The sequence below is a fragment of the Mytilus californianus genome, unplaced genomic scaffold (genome assembly GCF_021869535.1).
Source record: "Mytilus californianus isolate M0D057914Y unplaced genomic scaffold, xbMytCali1.0.p SCAF_171, whole genome shotgun sequence".
NCBI lineage: Eukaryota > Metazoa > Mollusca > Bivalvia > Mytilida > Mytilidae > Mytilus > Mytilus californianus.
The window spans coordinates 1-16,643 of NW_026262661.1; the positions used below are offsets into that span (position 1 = coordinate 1).

The 16,643-nt window shown below is 35.9% G+C and overlaps 22 non-coding genes across 22 annotated transcripts; all 22 read left to right on the forward strand.

Annotated features, from left to right (window-relative positions):
• Positions 1–7: 7 nt before the first annotated feature.
• Positions 8–79, forward strand: Trnap-ugg (transfer RNA proline (anticodon UGG)). Its single transcript has one exon. It is a non-coding gene; the product is annotated as a tRNA-Pro (tRNA).
• A 540-nt stretch (positions 80–619) lies between these two features.
• Positions 620–692, forward strand: Trnav-cac (transfer RNA valine (anticodon CAC)). Its single transcript has one exon. It is a non-coding gene; the product is annotated as a tRNA-Val (tRNA).
• A 326-nt stretch (positions 693–1,018) lies between these two features.
• Positions 1,019–1,090, forward strand: Trnap-agg (transfer RNA proline (anticodon AGG)). The gene has a single exon. It is a non-coding gene; the product is annotated as a tRNA-Pro (tRNA).
• A 331-nt stretch (positions 1,091–1,421) lies between these two features.
• On the forward strand, positions 1,422–1,493 carry Trnap-ugg (transfer RNA proline (anticodon UGG)). Its single transcript has one exon. It is a non-coding gene; the product is annotated as a tRNA-Pro (tRNA).
• A 540-nt stretch (positions 1,494–2,033) lies between these two features.
• On the forward strand, positions 2,034–2,106 carry Trnav-cac (transfer RNA valine (anticodon CAC)). Its single transcript has one exon. It is a non-coding gene; the product is annotated as a tRNA-Val (tRNA).
• A 326-nt stretch (positions 2,107–2,432) lies between these two features.
• Trnap-agg (transfer RNA proline (anticodon AGG)) lies at positions 2,433–2,504 on the forward strand. Its single transcript has one exon. It is a non-coding gene; the product is annotated as a tRNA-Pro (tRNA).
• A 331-nt stretch (positions 2,505–2,835) lies between these two features.
• On the forward strand, positions 2,836–2,907 carry Trnap-ugg (transfer RNA proline (anticodon UGG)). The gene has a single exon. It is a non-coding gene; the product is annotated as a tRNA-Pro (tRNA).
• A 540-nt stretch (positions 2,908–3,447) lies between these two features.
• On the forward strand, positions 3,448–3,520 carry Trnav-cac (transfer RNA valine (anticodon CAC)). The gene has a single exon. It is a non-coding gene; the product is annotated as a tRNA-Val (tRNA).
• A 326-nt stretch (positions 3,521–3,846) lies between these two features.
• Positions 3,847–3,918, forward strand: Trnap-agg (transfer RNA proline (anticodon AGG)). The gene has a single exon. It is a non-coding gene; the product is annotated as a tRNA-Pro (tRNA).
• Positions 3,919–4,249: 331 nt separating this feature from the next.
• On the forward strand, positions 4,250–4,321 carry Trnap-ugg (transfer RNA proline (anticodon UGG)). The gene has a single exon. It is a non-coding gene; the product is annotated as a tRNA-Pro (tRNA).
• Positions 4,322–4,861: 540 nt separating this feature from the next.
• On the forward strand, positions 4,862–4,934 carry Trnav-cac (transfer RNA valine (anticodon CAC)). The gene has a single exon. It is a non-coding gene; the product is annotated as a tRNA-Val (tRNA).
• Positions 4,935–5,260: 326 nt separating this feature from the next.
• On the forward strand, positions 5,261–5,332 carry Trnap-agg (transfer RNA proline (anticodon AGG)). The gene has a single exon. It is a non-coding gene; the product is annotated as a tRNA-Pro (tRNA).
• A 331-nt stretch (positions 5,333–5,663) lies between these two features.
• Trnap-ugg (transfer RNA proline (anticodon UGG)) lies at positions 5,664–5,735 on the forward strand. The gene has a single exon. It is a non-coding gene; the product is annotated as a tRNA-Pro (tRNA).
• Positions 5,736–6,275: 540 nt separating this feature from the next.
• Trnav-cac (transfer RNA valine (anticodon CAC)) lies at positions 6,276–6,348 on the forward strand. The gene has a single exon. It is a non-coding gene; the product is annotated as a tRNA-Val (tRNA).
• Positions 6,349–6,674: 326 nt separating this feature from the next.
• On the forward strand, positions 6,675–6,746 carry Trnap-agg (transfer RNA proline (anticodon AGG)). The gene has a single exon. It is a non-coding gene; the product is annotated as a tRNA-Pro (tRNA).
• Positions 6,747–13,364: 6,618 nt separating this feature from the next.
• Trnav-cac (transfer RNA valine (anticodon CAC)) lies at positions 13,365–13,437 on the forward strand. The gene has a single exon. It is a non-coding gene; the product is annotated as a tRNA-Val (tRNA).
• Positions 13,438–13,763: 326 nt separating this feature from the next.
• Positions 13,764–13,835, forward strand: Trnap-agg (transfer RNA proline (anticodon AGG)). The gene has a single exon. It is a non-coding gene; the product is annotated as a tRNA-Pro (tRNA).
• Positions 13,836–14,166: 331 nt separating this feature from the next.
• On the forward strand, positions 14,167–14,238 carry Trnap-ugg (transfer RNA proline (anticodon UGG)). The gene has a single exon. It is a non-coding gene; the product is annotated as a tRNA-Pro (tRNA).
• Positions 14,239–14,778: 540 nt separating this feature from the next.
• Trnav-cac (transfer RNA valine (anticodon CAC)) lies at positions 14,779–14,851 on the forward strand. The gene has a single exon. It is a non-coding gene; the product is annotated as a tRNA-Val (tRNA).
• A 326-nt stretch (positions 14,852–15,177) lies between these two features.
• Positions 15,178–15,249, forward strand: Trnap-agg (transfer RNA proline (anticodon AGG)). Its single transcript has one exon. It is a non-coding gene; the product is annotated as a tRNA-Pro (tRNA).
• Positions 15,250–15,580: 331 nt separating this feature from the next.
• On the forward strand, positions 15,581–15,652 carry Trnap-ugg (transfer RNA proline (anticodon UGG)). The gene has a single exon. It is a non-coding gene; the product is annotated as a tRNA-Pro (tRNA).
• Positions 15,653–16,192: 540 nt separating this feature from the next.
• Positions 16,193–16,265, forward strand: Trnav-cac (transfer RNA valine (anticodon CAC)). The gene has a single exon. It is a non-coding gene; the product is annotated as a tRNA-Val (tRNA).
• The last annotated feature ends 378 nt before the right edge of the window (positions 16,266–16,643 follow it).

Below are 16,643 nucleotides of genomic sequence, written 5' to 3' on the forward strand. Positions count from 1 at the left end.
ATCAAGCGGCTCGTTGGTCTAGGGGTATGATTCTCGCTTTGGGTGCGAGAGGTCCCGGGTTCGAATCCCGGACGAGCCCGTTAATTTTTGGAACTGTTTATATGCGTTTGGATTCAATGAAATCGTACTTTTGTATCTGCCATTGACATTCAAAGCAGTTTGGCTCATTAATTGTTCAGCATGTTGTCACGTCACTGATGGGGAAAAGGTCAAACGAAGAGAAAGAGGAGTTGATACTCAATCAAAATTTGCTACATACATTTGTTTTCCGATTATTTGAAATGTTGTCGAAGAATGTTTTATTTTGGTTTGTGCAGGCTATAAAACAACTTACCTTGCTATCACCTTGACTTATAAGCAAAGAAGGAAATTGTCCACTGTCGATATCGGATTTAGTTAGCGAACAAGTATCATGCTACATATAGACAGAGGAATCTGCTTTTTCAATTGATTGCGCAGAAGAAAGATAAATGCCTGCAAAGAGAATTTCCGTGACGGTGAACATTAACACGAACACGCACCTGCTGTATGCGCATACCGATGTTATTCATCTTGATTGCACTACCATTTTTAATCGCCGGTTGCTTGAAATATGGAAAACTTCGCACTTACTTCAACTGTTTCCGTAGTGTAGTGGTAATCACGTCCGCTTCACACGCGGAAGGTCCTGGGTTCGAGCCCCAGCGGAAACATAATTTTTGAGTAATCCGGATCATGGTGAACTAGGCTTAATATTGTAGTGCTGAGAAGTAGCACTCATTCAGTGCTCTTTTGCAGCCGACGCATTTAGTTCATGTTTGATTGAACATACACATATAATTAAATCTTCGAGATCGTATACATTAAGAACCTAAATAAAGTTCTTTATAGCACCGTACTTTTAACAGGTTTCCGTCCTTATTTCAAAGGTAACAAAACAAGAAAGGTCAAATGTATAACACAAGGCCAACGAAAATAGCAACAAGCGATGACATTTCTAAATTTTATAACTATTATTTAAACATTGGTAAGCTATACAGGCTCGTTGGTCTAGGGGTATGATTCTCGCTTAGGGTGCGAGAGGTCCCGGGTTCGAATCCCGGACGAGCCCTATTTTTGTCTCAAATTGTCAACACGTGGCGAATCTCAAAACTGTTTTCAATCCCAGTCGGTGGGATAATCAAAGAAAATACACCGCTAAATTCGAACGTCAAGTAGAATGCATTAACAATAATCAGCAGGAGAAAAAAGCATACAAGTATACAATGGTTATCGTTTAATTTTCATTTGGTTTTTTATTGTTTGATCTCGACCAACGTGAGGTACAACTTTCTCATAAACTTAGAATTTCGAATATATTGATAGGTAAACCCCTTTGCCACGTAAGAAGAATAATTGTATTCTATAGTTAAATACGGAAAATGTAGCTGGAACTATCAAGCGGCTCGTTGGTCTAGGGGTATGATTCTCGCTTTGGGTGCGAGAGGTCCCGGGTTCGAATCCCGGACGAGCCCGTTAATTTTTGGAACTGTTTATATGCGTTTGGATTCAATGAAATCGTACTTTTGTATCTGCCATTGACATTCAAAGCAGTTTGGCTCATTAATTGTTCAGCATGTTGTCACGTCACTGATGGGGAAAAGGTCAAACGAAGAGAAAGAGGAGTTGATACTCAATCAAAATTTGCTACATACATTTGTTTTCCGATTATTTGAAATGTTGTCGAAGAATGTTTTATTTTGGTTTGTGCAGGCTATAAAACAACTTACCTTGCTATCACCTTGACTTATAAGCAAAGAAGGAAATTGTCCACTGTCGATATCGGATTTAGTTAGCGAACAAGTATCATGCTACATATAGACAGAGGAATCTGCTTTTTCAATTGATTGCGCAGAAGAAAGATAAATGCCTGCAAAGAGAATTTCCGTGACGGTGAACATTAACACGAACACGCACCTGCTGTATGCGCATACCGATGTTATTCATCTTGATTGCACTACCATTTTTAATCGCCGGTTGCTTGAAATATGGAAAACTTCGCACTTACTTCAACTGTTTCCGTAGTGTAGTGGTAATCACGTCCGCTTCACACGCGGAAGGTCCTGGGTTCGAGCCCCAGCGGAAACATAATTTTTGAGTAATCCGGATCATGGTGAACTAGGCTTAATATTGTAGTGCTGAGAAGTAGCACTCATTCAGTGCTCTTTTGCAGCCGACGCATTTAGTTCATGTTTGATTGAACATACACATATAATTAAATCTTCGAGATCGTATACATTAAGAACCTAAATAAAGTTCTTTATAGCACCGTACTTTTAACAGGTTTCCGTCCTTATTTCAAAGGTAACAAAACAAGAAAGGTCAAATGTATAACACAAGGCCAACGAAAATAGCAACAAGCGATGACATTTCTAAATTTTATAACTATTATTTAAACATTGGTAAGCTATACAGGCTCGTTGGTCTAGGGGTATGATTCTCGCTTAGGGTGCGAGAGGTCCCGGGTTCGAATCCCGGACGAGCCCTATTTTTGTCTCAAATTGTCAACACGTGGCGAATCTCAAAACTGTTTTCAATCCCAGTCGGTGGGATAATCAAAGAAAATACACCGCTAAATTCGAACGTCAAGTAGAATGCATTAACAATAATCAGCAGGAGAAAAAAGCATACAAGTATACAATGGTTATCGTTTAATTTTCATTTGGTTTTTTATTGTTTGATCTCGACCAACGTGAGGTACAACTTTCTCATAAACTTAGAATTTCGAATATATTGATAGGTAAACCCCTTTGCCACGTAAGAAGAATAATTGTATTCTATAGTTAAATACGGAAAATGTAGCTGGAACTATCAAGCGGCTCGTTGGTCTAGGGGTATGATTCTCGCTTTGGGTGCGAGAGGTCCCGGGTTCGAATCCCGGACGAGCCCGTTAATTTTTGGAACTGTTTATATGCGTTTGGATTCAATGAAATCGTACTTTTGTATCTGCCATTGACATTCAAAGCAGTTTGGCTCATTAATTGTTCAGCATGTTGTCACGTCACTGATGGGGAAAAGGTCAAACGAAGAGAAAGAGGAGTTGATACTCAATCAAAATTTGCTACATACATTTGTTTTCCGATTATTTGAAATGTTGTCGAAGAATGTTTTATTTTGGTTTGTGCAGGCTATAAAACAACTTACCTTGCTATCACCTTGACTTATAAGCAAAGAAGGAAATTGTCCACTGTCGATATCGGATTTAGTTAGCGAACAAGTATCATGCTACATATAGACAGAGGAATCTGCTTTTTCAATTGATTGCGCAGAAGAAAGATAAATGCCTGCAAAGAGAATTTCCGTGACGGTGAACATTAACACGAACACGCACCTGCTGTATGCGCATACCGATGTTATTCATCTTGATTGCACTACCATTTTTAATCGCCGGTTGCTTGAAATATGGAAAACTTCGCACTTACTTCAACTGTTTCCGTAGTGTAGTGGTAATCACGTCCGCTTCACACGCGGAAGGTCCTGGGTTCGAGCCCCAGCGGAAACATAATTTTTGAGTAATCCGGATCATGGTGAACTAGGCTTAATATTGTAGTGCTGAGAAGTAGCACTCATTCAGTGCTCTTTTGCAGCCGACGCATTTAGTTCATGTTTGATTGAACATACACATATAATTAAATCTTCGAGATCGTATACATTAAGAACCTAAATAAAGTTCTTTATAGCACCGTACTTTTAACAGGTTTCCGTCCTTATTTCAAAGGTAACAAAACAAGAAAGGTCAAATGTATAACACAAGGCCAACGAAAATAGCAACAAGCGATGACATTTCTAAATTTTATAACTATTATTTAAACATTGGTAAGCTATACAGGCTCGTTGGTCTAGGGGTATGATTCTCGCTTAGGGTGCGAGAGGTCCCGGGTTCGAATCCCGGACGAGCCCTATTTTTGTCTCAAATTGTCAACACGTGGCGAATCTCAAAACTGTTTTCAATCCCAGTCGGTGGGATAATCAAAGAAAATACACCGCTAAATTCGAACGTCAAGTAGAATGCATTAACAATAATCAGCAGGAGAAAAAAGCATACAAGTATACAATGGTTATCGTTTAATTTTCATTTGGTTTTTTATTGTTTGATCTCGACCAACGTGAGGTACAACTTTCTCATAAACTTAGAATTTCGAATATATTGATAGGTAAACCCCTTTGCCACGTAAGAAGAATAATTGTATTCTATAGTTAAATACGGAAAATGTAGCTGGAACTATCAAGCGGCTCGTTGGTCTAGGGGTATGATTCTCGCTTTGGGTGCGAGAGGTCCCGGGTTCGAATCCCGGACGAGCCCGTTAATTTTTGGAACTGTTTATATGCGTTTGGATTCAATGAAATCGTACTTTTGTATCTGCCATTGACATTCAAAGCAGTTTGGCTCATTAATTGTTCAGCATGTTGTCACGTCACTGATGGGGAAAAGGTCAAACGAAGAGAAAGAGGAGTTGATACTCAATCAAAATTTGCTACATACATTTGTTTTCCGATTATTTGAAATGTTGTCGAAGAATGTTTTATTTTGGTTTGTGCAGGCTATAAAACAACTTACCTTGCTATCACCTTGACTTATAAGCAAAGAAGGAAATTGTCCACTGTCGATATCGGATTTAGTTAGCGAACAAGTATCATGCTACATATAGACAGAGGAATCTGCTTTTTCAATTGATTGCGCAGAAGAAAGATAAATGCCTGCAAAGAGAATTTCCGTGACGGTGAACATTAACACGAACACGCACCTGCTGTATGCGCATACCGATGTTATTCATCTTGATTGCACTACCATTTTTAATCGCCGGTTGCTTGAAATATGGAAAACTTCGCACTTACTTCAACTGTTTCCGTAGTGTAGTGGTAATCACGTCCGCTTCACACGCGGAAGGTCCTGGGTTCGAGCCCCAGCGGAAACATAATTTTTGAGTAATCCGGATCATGGTGAACTAGGCTTAATATTGTAGTGCTGAGAAGTAGCACTCATTCAGTGCTCTTTTGCAGCCGACGCATTTAGTTCATGTTTGATTGAACATACACATATAATTAAATCTTCGAGATCGTATACATTAAGAACCTAAATAAAGTTCTTTATAGCACCGTACTTTTAACAGGTTTCCGTCCTTATTTCAAAGGTAACAAAACAAGAAAGGTCAAATGTATAACACAAGGCCAACGAAAATAGCAACAAGCGATGACATTTCTAAATTTTATAACTATTATTTAAACATTGGTAAGCTATACAGGCTCGTTGGTCTAGGGGTATGATTCTCGCTTAGGGTGCGAGAGGTCCCGGGTTCGAATCCCGGACGAGCCCTATTTTTGTCTCAAATTGTCAACACGTGGCGAATCTCAAAACTGTTTTCAATCCCAGTCGGTGGGATAATCAAAGAAAATACACCGCTAAATTCGAACGTCAAGTAGAATGCATTAACAATAATCAGCAGGAGAAAAAAGCATACAAGTATACAATGGTTATCGTTTAATTTTCATTTGGTTTTTTATTGTTTGATCTCGACCAACGTGAGGTACAACTTTCTCATAAACTTAGAATTTCGAATATATTGATAGGTAAACCCCTTTGCCACGTAAGAAGAATAATTGTATTCTATAGTTAAATACGGAAAATGTAGCTGGAACTATCAAGCGGCTCGTTGGTCTAGGGGTATGATTCTCGCTTTGGGTGCGAGAGGTCCCGGGTTCGAATCCCGGACGAGCCCGTTAATTTTTGGAACTGTTTATATGCGTTTGGATTCAATGAAATCGTACTTTTGTATCTGCCATTGACATTCAAAGCAGTTTGGCTCATTAATTGTTCAGCATGTTGTCACGTCACTGATGGGGAAAAGGTCAAACGAAGAGAAAGAGGAGTTGATACTCAATCAAAATTTGCTACATACATTTGTTTTCCGATTATTTGAAATGTTGTCGAAGAATGTTTTATTTTGGTTTGTGCAGGCTATAAAACAACTTACCTTGCTATCACCTTGACTTATAAGCAAAGAAGGAAATTGTCCACTGTCGATATCGGATTTAGTTAGCGAACAAGTATCATGCTACATATAGACAGAGGAATCTGCTTTTTCAATTGATTGCGCAGAAGAAAGATAAATGCCTGCAAAGAGAATTTCCGTGACGGTGAACATTAACACGAACACGCACCTGCTGTATGCGCATACCGATGTTATTCATCTTGATTGCACTACCATTTTTAATCGCCGGTTGCTTGAAATATGGAAAACTTCGCACTTACTTCAACTGTTTCCGTAGTGTAGTGGTAATCACGTCCGCTTCACACGCGGAAGGTCCTGGGTTCGAGCCCCAGCGGAAACATAATTTTTGAGTAATCCGGATCATGGTGAACTAGGCTTAATATTGTAGTGCTGAGAAGTAGCACTCATTCAGTGCTCTTTTGCAGCCGACGCATTTAGTTCATGTTTGATTGAACATACACATATAATTAAATCTTCGAGATCGTATACATTAAGAACCTAAATAAAGTTCTTTATAGCACCGTACTTTTAACAGGTTTCCGTCCTTATTTCAAAGGTAACAAAACAAGAAAGGTCAAATGTATAACACAAGGCCAACGAAAATAGCAACAAGCGATGACATTTCTAAATTTTATAACTATTATTTAAACATTGGTAAGCTATACAGGCTCGTTGGTCTAGGGGTATGATTCTCGCTTAGGGTGCGAGAGGTCCCGGGTTCGAATCCCGGACGAGCCCTATTTTTGTCTCAAATTGTGGATGGTGGAATTGAGCGCAGCCCTAGGATGGAAGTGTCATAATTTCTCCGGTGGATAATTCTGTGTTTCAACGGGATATTATGATTCGATAATTACAGTAAGGATTTATTTATGATTTATTAACAAAACTTTATTGTTCTTAGTAGAGAAACAGTGATTATAAACTGTATTTCCCCCTAATCCGGCGATTCATTCGTGTGGAAAAGGGGGTCGTTTTGGAGCACTCGAGTGTTTGTTTACAAATTTGGGCTGTGCTTGCTTGTAATTTTTCGGAATTTCCGGCGGAATGGAGCAAAATAGTAAAAAATCGAGTCTATCTCAAAGAAATGGTAGTCGTGGTTCTGGGAATGGATATAATCAAAAGCAAAATTATGTTCTTGATGAAAAGTCGTATCAGAGAGATTGTACCGTGAGAATTGAAAGAATTCGTACTGATGTTATTGGTGAAAGAATAGTAATCGAAGATGTGGAAACAATCACTGGATTAAACTCAGTGTTAGCTGTTGTCAAAAATGATGCCATGTCTTATGATATAACATTAGATAGTAAGCAGACTGCTTTCAATCTAGTGCAAGAAGGAATTGATATTGCAAATAATGAATATCAAGTCAGTATGTTACATTCGGATATTACCGTTGTTTCTATTATGAAACTTCCATCGTTTATTCCTGATGAAGATATAAGAAGTAAATTAGTATCAAAAGGGGTTAAAATTGTTTCTCCTATATACAGACGAGCAATACCTGGAACGCAAGTAGCAGACGGGACTAGATTTATGAGATGCAAATTTCCACAAGGTATGTTCGCTTTGCCATGGACAATGCCTTTCAAAGTTGGCTCAGATACGAAATATTTTCGTGTTGTACACAACAACCAGATGAAGGTCTGCTCTGAGTGTTTGTCACCGGAGCATATGCGTAAACAGTGTCCGTACTTTATTTGCCACGGGTGTGGCGAATATGGACATTCAAAGAGACAATGTAAAGCTGTTAAATGTACATATTGTCATAATTTACCGTTGTTATGCGTGTGTGGAAGTAGCTCCGATACAAGAAGAGATCAACCTCCGACACATAAAAAGAAGAAGAACTGTGATGTCTGTGGTTTCTATTTTTGCATGTGCAAATGTAACATTTGCGGGAAAAAAGAGTGTATATGCGCCTGCTTCAAATGTGAAAAGTACCCATGTATATGTACTTGCGCTTTTTGTAAAAGTGATCCGTGTGTTTGTCCTTGTCAAGACTGTCGTAAATTTCCATGTGTGTGTACATGTGACACATGCCGAGAAAAACCCGATCGTTGTACTTGCGACAAACAGAATAACGAAAATGATCCGGAAATTATAATAAAGATACCAGGTGAAAATGAAGACGAAGATATTTCTGATGTTTGGTCAGAGAAAACTGTATCTGTTGGCGATGCTGATTCTATAACAACTGTTCCGATAGAAGTTAATGTGGTGCAGCTTAATAAACAAGAAAGCCACCTTCAGGAGGAAAACAGAAAGAGAAAGATGGACAGTGATACAGAAAGTAACAATGAGATAACAGAGGATGAAATATTGAATCTAGATAATGTTAAAGATGGTAATGAAAACATCAATTCAGACAAAGATTTTTCTGATGGCAAAAAGTTAAAAATAGCCATTAATGACGCTCCTCCTGGGGACAATATTGTCACTGGGGAGAGTGAAAATGAAATTGAAATTGAGCAGTGTTGCTCTGATGATGAAATCACCTTCTTTGGTGACGAAGATGTCACCATGGAAGGTGCAAATGCAAATGAGTCTTTTGTCTGTTCTGATGGTGAAAATGACACCACAAGTAAATTTATAAGTGCCAAAATGGCCAGAAAAATTAAGAAAAAACAGAGGAGACTTGAAAGGAGATCTAGTATCAAAGTTGCTCCTAATTTGAGTGGTAAAAATGTAAGAAATGTGGTTGACAGTACAAAAAGGTAAAATGGATAAGTTCATATGTAAGATTGTTTTTCTTTTTGCAATGGTGGTTATTTGTTCTTTTAATTGTAATGGTTTAAAGAATGTAGTTAATTTTGAGAATTTTATAAGTATTATTCATGATAGAAAATTTAGTATGGTATTGTTACAAGAAACTTTCTGGGATGATGCTTATGTAAATAGTGTAAAACACTTATATGAAGGTGATATATATTGTAGTAACAGTTCACATGGTAGAAGGGGTGTGGCTGTTTTAGTGAATAATTATCTTAAAAATAAGATAAAATGTGTATATAAAGACTGTGATGGCAGATTTATTCATATAACATATGAAGAAGATGGACAATTGTTTAATGTAATTTCATTGTATGCTCCAAATGTAATTGTTGAAAGAGTTATCTTTTTTAACTTTGTTAAACAGTATACGGAAAAGTTAAATAACTTAATAATTGGTGGGGATTTTAATACTTCTCTGTCTATGTTAGACAGAGGTGGTAAAAGCAATCATGTTATAGATGAACCATGTAAAAGAATAAGTGACTTGATTGAAAATAACAATTTGTATGATGTATGGCGTACTAGAAATAAAAGTTCTAGAATATTTTCATGGAAAAGAATTTGTAATGGAGAATTACAACAAAGCAGAATCGATTATTTCCTTGTAAATAAACAGTTATCTTCTTATGTTCAGAATGTATATTATAATACTACTAGTTTAAGTGATCATTCATTTGTAATTATGAATTTTAACTGTAGTAATATTGAAAGAGGTCCTGGATTGTGGGTCCTCAATAATACATTATTATATAATGAAGAATATGTAAGGAGAGTAAAAGAAATTATATCTGATGAAAAAGAAAATGAATTGTATAATAAAGATTTAATGATTTGGTGGGATAATCTGAAATATAAAATAAAGAGATATTCCCAAATTTTTTCTTCTAAAATGGCAAAAGAAAACAGAAGAGATTATTATAGATTAGAAAGGCAGATTAATATTTTATGTGAAAAGGCTGCTTGTGGTGTAGATATTGATGTAGCTAAGTTAGAAAGTTTGAAACTTGAATTGTCAGCATATGAATTAGAAAAATGTAGAGGTGCAGTACTCAGATCAAAAGCTATTTGGGCTGTTGAGTCAGATAAAAATACAAAGTATTTTTTAAATCTGGAAAAATATAAACAAGAGAATAATTCTATAAAAGAATTACTAAATGACAGTAATGAATCAGTTTATGCTACTGAAGGTATTTTAGATTTACAATATAAATTTTATAAAGAATTGTACTCATGTGTAGATACAGATAATGATAAAATGTCAGAATTGTTAGATAGTGTAGATACAAAAATAGATGATAATGATTGTAACTTTTGTGATTCTGATATTTCACACGAAGAAATTTGTAAAGCAATAAATCAAATGTCAAAAAATAAAAGTCCAGGATCTGATGGACTTACAGTTGAGTTTTACTGTCAATTTTATAATGAACTCAGACATGTATTATTTGATTTGTTTAATGTAATTGAAAAAGAAGGTGTTTTAGGTAGATCTATGAAATGTGGAGTGATTAGTCTTATATATAAAAAGAAAGGTGATAAAAAGTCTTTAAAAAATTATAGACCTATTTCATTACTACAGGTTGATTATAAAATATTAGCCAGGATAATGGCAAATAGATTTAAGGTAGTATTACCTAAGATTGTATCTAATGATCAAACATGTTGTATTATTGGTAGAGATATTTCAAATAATATTGCTAATGTAAGAGATATTATAGAACTTATTGAAAAAGATGAACTTGAAGGGTATATAATGAAAATAGATCAGGAAAAAGCATTTGACAGAGTGAGTCATAAATACTTGTTACAAATGTTAAGAAAATTTGGATTTGGTGATAGATTTGTAAAATGGATTGAAATATTTTATTATGGTATTAATAGTGCTGTAAAATGTAACGGTTTTTTGACTAAATATTTTCATATTGAAAATGGTATTAGACAAGGTTGTCCAATAAGTGCATTGCTATATGTTCTTGCTGCTGAACCTTTACATTGCAGAATTGTTAAAAATGACAAAATCAAAGGTATAAAAGTCCCTAACTGTGAAAAAGAGGGATTAATTTATCAGCATGCAGATGACACTACATTATCTTTATGTAATAAAGAATCTATACCAGAAGTTTTTAAAGAATTTGATTTATACAGTAAGGCTACTGGATCTAAAATTAATAAACAGAAGTCAGAAATTTTATGTGTTGGTAATGGAGAGTTATCAGATGTAGAAAAAAAGCAATTTGGCTTACAAATTTGTAAAGATGCTATTCAGTTACTTGGGGTTTATGTTGGTCCTAACAAATCACTGTGTGATGACATGAATTGGAAAAATAAAATAAAGAAAGTAAGAAGTCTTTTGAACATGTGGTTACAGAGACAACTTACTTTACAAGGTAGAGTCACTGTTGTAAATACATTAATGTTGTCAAGATTTTGGTACGCATTATTTGTTACATCTATGCCAGAGTGGGCATATGTAGAAATTAAAAGATTATGTGTCAATTTTATATGGGATAATAGATCCCATTTAGTTAAATATAGTTCTATAGTTGATGAAAAAGTTAAAGGTGGATTACAGTTGTCTGATATTAAATGTAAAATGTATGCATTTAGATTGAAATATATAGGTAGACTAATTGATGATCAGTATCATGTGTTATGGAAAGATACATTCAAATATTTTGTATCCAAAATATATGGCATGCAATTAGGATTAGAAATATTATATACAAAAATACCAAATTGTGAATTAAAATGTATTCCTATGGTTTATCGAGAAATGTGTCAAGCTTTGTACTCCCTAGGACGTAAGTTAGATTTTCAGTTAACTGTTGAAAATATATATGATCAACCTTTGTTCTGTAATCCAAAAATTGTTTTTGATGATAAAACTATTATTTGGTATGATTTCATACAAGCTGGTATTGTGACTATCAAAGATATTTGCTATGAGGTTAAGACTGGGTTTTTACCAAAAAATGCAATTGTAGATATGATTGATAATGTATGTGATTATGTAAATATTCAATATGTAATTGATAGGTATCATTGTTTATTATCTATTATACCAGAGGACTGGAAGAATACTATTGACACTAAGGTACACCATAGAAATATGGATAGAACAATAGATATATCTGTATTGATAAAAAATGTACCTTGTGACTTGAAATCTTGTAATGTTAAAAAGTTATATCAATGTTTGTTAGAAGACATAATTGAAGAGCCTATTGGGCCAACTATATGGAAAAAATTATATGCTTTAGATGAAGCAGAATTGTGTAAAATTTGGAAACATGTCTATGTGTTTTGGAAGCCTTCAAAAATGATAGAGTTGGATTATAAAGTAATACATAACTGTGTCTTTACTAATGTGAAATTAAAGAAAATTGGGCTGTCTGATTCTGAATTGTGTGATGTATGTAACAAAGAAAATGAAGATATTATGCATATATTTATAAACTGTGATGAACTAGAAGACTTTCATGATTATTTGTCTACTTTATTATGTAAAATATTTGAACATTGTGACTCTGATAAAATAAGTTTAGTACAGAGTGAAATGTTATTATTAAATGGACTCAGATGGAAAATGAAAGGCGTGAATGACCTTTTCTTAAATTTTGTATTGTCAGTAGCTAGGTTCTGTATCTTTCGGAGAAGAAATTTACTGAAAAATGGACACAAAAATGTAAATTTGATCAAACTGTTCCAATATACATTGAAACATTATGTAACATATTTTTATGTATACCTATGTCAGCAAAACAACAAGAGCAATGTTTTTGAAAAGAACTTTCTAAAAGACAATCCAATTGTACAAGAAACAGATGATGTCTTAGTATTTGATTTGTAAATGTATGATATATAGATGACAAACCTCATTGTTTCTGTTACTGTATGCATATTGATTAATGTTGTTTATATTTGATTAGTTTTATCAGTTTTAACATGTACTATATCCGATGATTTATTTTAATAAAGATAAAAAAAAAAAAAGATTCTCGCTTTGGGTGCGAGAGGTCCCGGGTTCGAATCCCGGACGAGCCCGTTAATTTTTGGAACTGTTTATATGCGTTTGGATTCAATGAAATCGTACTTTTGTATCTGCCATTGACATTCAAAGCAGTTTGGCTCATTAATTGTTCAGCATGTTGTCACGTCACTGATGGGGAAAAGGTCAAACGAAGAGAAAGAGGAGTTGATACTCAATCAAAATTTGCTACATACATTTGTTTTCCGATTATTTGAAATGTTGTCGAAGAATGTTTTATTTTGGTTTGTGCAGGCTATAAAACAACTTACCTTGCTATCACCTTGACTTATAAGCAAAGAAGGAAATTGTCCACTGTCGATATCGGATTTAGTTAGCGAACAAGTATCATGCTACATATAGACAGAGGAATCTGCTTTTTCAATTGATTGCGCAGAAGAAAGATAAATGCCTGCAAAGAGAATTTCCGTGACGGTGAACATTAACACGAACACGCACCTGCTGTATGCGCATACCGATGTTATTCATCTTGATTGCACTACCATTTTTAATCGCCGGTTGCTTGAAATATGGAAAACTTCGCACTTACTTCAACTGTTTCCGTAGTGTAGTGGTAATCACGTCCGCTTCACACGCGGAAGGTCCTGGGTTCGAGCCCCAGCGGAAACATAATTTTTGAGTAATCCGGATCATGGTGAACTAGGCTTAATATTGTAGTGCTGAGAAGTAGCACTCATTCAGTGCTCTTTTGCAGCCGACGCATTTAGTTCATGTTTGATTGAACATACACATATAATTAAATCTTCGAGATCGTATACATTAAGAACCTAAATAAAGTTCTTTATAGCACCGTACTTTTAACAGGTTTCCGTCCTTATTTCAAAGGTAACAAAACAAGAAAGGTCAAATGTATAACACAAGGCCAACGAAAATAGCAACAAGCGATGACATTTCTAAATTTTATAACTATTATTTAAACATTGGTAAGCTATACAGGCTCGTTGGTCTAGGGGTATGATTCTCGCTTAGGGTGCGAGAGGTCCCGGGTTCGAATCCCGGACGAGCCCTATTTTTGTCTCAAATTGTCAACACGTGGCGAATCTCAAAACTGTTTTCAATCCCAGTCGGTGGGATAATCAAAGAAAATACACCGCTAAATTCGAACGTCAAGTAGAATGCATTAACAATAATCAGCAGGAGAAAAAAGCATACAAGTATACAATGGTTATCGTTTAATTTTCATTTGGTTTTTTATTGTTTGATCTCGACCAACGTGAGGTACAACTTTCTCATAAACTTAGAATTTCGAATATATTGATAGGTAAACCCCTTTGCCACGTAAGAAGAATAATTGTATTCTATAGTTAAATACGGAAAATGTAGCTGGAACTATCAAGCGGCTCGTTGGTCTAGGGGTATGATTCTCGCTTTGGGTGCGAGAGGTCCCGGGTTCGAATCCCGGACGAGCCCGTTAATTTTTGGAACTGTTTATATGCGTTTGGATTCAATGAAATCGTACTTTTGTATCTGCCATTGACATTCAAAGCAGTTTGGCTCATTAATTGTTCAGCATGTTGTCACGTCACTGATGGGGAAAAGGTCAAACGAAGAGAAAGAGGAGTTGATACTCAATCAAAATTTGCTACATACATTTGTTTTCCGATTATTTGAAATGTTGTCGAAGAATGTTTTATTTTGGTTTGTGCAGGCTATAAAACAACTTACCTTGCTATCACCTTGACTTATAAGCAAAGAAGGAAATTGTCCACTGTCGATATCGGATTTAGTTAGCGAACAAGTATCATGCTACATATAGACAGAGGAATCTGCTTTTTCAATTGATTGCGCAGAAGAAAGATAAATGCCTGCAAAGAGAATTTCCGTGACGGTGAACATTAACACGAACACGCACCTGCTGTATGCGCATACCGATGTTATTCATCTTGATTGCACTACCATTTTTAATCGCCGGTTGCTTGAAATATGGAAAACTTCGCACTTACTTCAACTGTTTCCGTAGTGTAGTGGTAATCACGTCCGCTTCACACGCGGAAGGTCCTGGGTTCGAGCCCCAGCGGAAACATAATTTTTGAGTAATCCGGATCATGGTGAACTAGGCTTAATATTGTAGTGCTGAGAAGTAGCACTCATTCAGTGCTCTTTTGCAGCCGACGCATTTAGTTCATGTTTGATTGAACATACACATATAATTAAATCTTCGAGATCGTATACATTAAGAACCTAAATAAAGTTCTTTATAGCACCGTACTTTTAACAGGTTTCCGTCCTTATTTCAAAGGTAACAAAACAAGAAAGGTCAAATGTATAACACAAGGCCAACGAAAATAGCAACAAGCGATGACATTTCTAAATTTTATAACTATTATTTAAACATTGGTAAGCTATACAGGCTCGTTGGTCTAGGGGTATGATTCTCGCTTAGGGTGCGAGAGGTCCCGGGTTCGAATCCCGGACGAGCCCTATTTTTGTCTCAAATTGTCAACACGTGGCGAATCTCAAAACTGTTTTCAATCCCAGTCGGTGGGATAATCAAAGAAAATACACCGCTAAATTCGAACGTCAAGTAGAATGCATTAACAATAATCAGCAGGAGAAAAAAGCATACAAGTATACAATGGTTATCGTTTAATTTTCATTTGGTTTTTTATTGTTTGATCTCGACCAACGTGAGGTACAACTTTCTCATAAACTTAGAATTTCGAATATATTGATAGGTAAACCCCTTTGCCACGTAAGAAGAATAATTGTATTCTATAGTTAAATACGGAAAATGTAGCTGGAACTATCAAGCGGCTCGTTGGTCTAGGGGTATGATTCTCGCTTTGGGTGCGAGAGGTCCCGGGTTCGAATCCCGGACGAGCCCGTTAATTTTTGGAACTGTTTATATGCGTTTGGATTCAATGAAATCGTACTTTTGTATCTGCCATTGACATTCAAAGCAGTTTGGCTCATTAATTGTTCAGCATGTTGTCACGTCACTGATGGGGAAAAGGTCAAACGAAGAGAAAGAGGAGTTGATACTCAATCAAAATTTGCTACATACATTTGTTTTCCGATTATTTGAAATGTTGTCGAAGAATGTTTTATTTTGGTTTGTGCAGGCTATAAAACAACTTACCTTGCTATCACCTTGACTTATAAGCAAAGAAGGAAATTGTCCACTGTCGATATCGGATTTAGTTAGCGAACAAGTATCATGCTACATATAGACAGAGGAATCTGCTTTTTCAATTGATTGCGCAGAAGAAAGATAAATGCCTGCAAAGAGAATTTCCGTGACGGTGAACATTAACACGAACACGCACCTGCTGTATGCGCATACCGATGTTATTCATCTTGATTGCACTACCATTTTTAATCGCCGGTTGCTTGAAATATGGAAAACTTCGCACTTACTTCAACTGTTTCCGTAGTGTAGTGGTAATCACGTCCGCTTCACACGCGGAAGGTCCTGGGTTCGAGCCCCAGCGGAAACATAATTTTTGAGTAATCCGGATCATGGTGAACTAGGCTTAATATTGTAGTGCTGAGAAGTAGCACTCATTCAGTGCTCTTTTGCAGCCGACGCATTTAGTTCATGTTTGATTGAACATACACATATAATTAAATCTTCGAGATCGTATACATTAAGAACCTAAATAAAGTTCTTTATAGCACCGTACTTTTAACAGGTTTCCGTCCTTATTTCAAAGGTAACAAAACAAGAAAGGTCAAATGTATAACACAAGGCCAACGAAAATAGCAACAAGCGATGACATTTCTAAATTTTATAACTATTATTTAAACATTGGTAAGCTATACAGGCTCGTTGGTCTAGGGGTATGATTCTCGCTTAGGGTGCGAGAGGTCCCGGG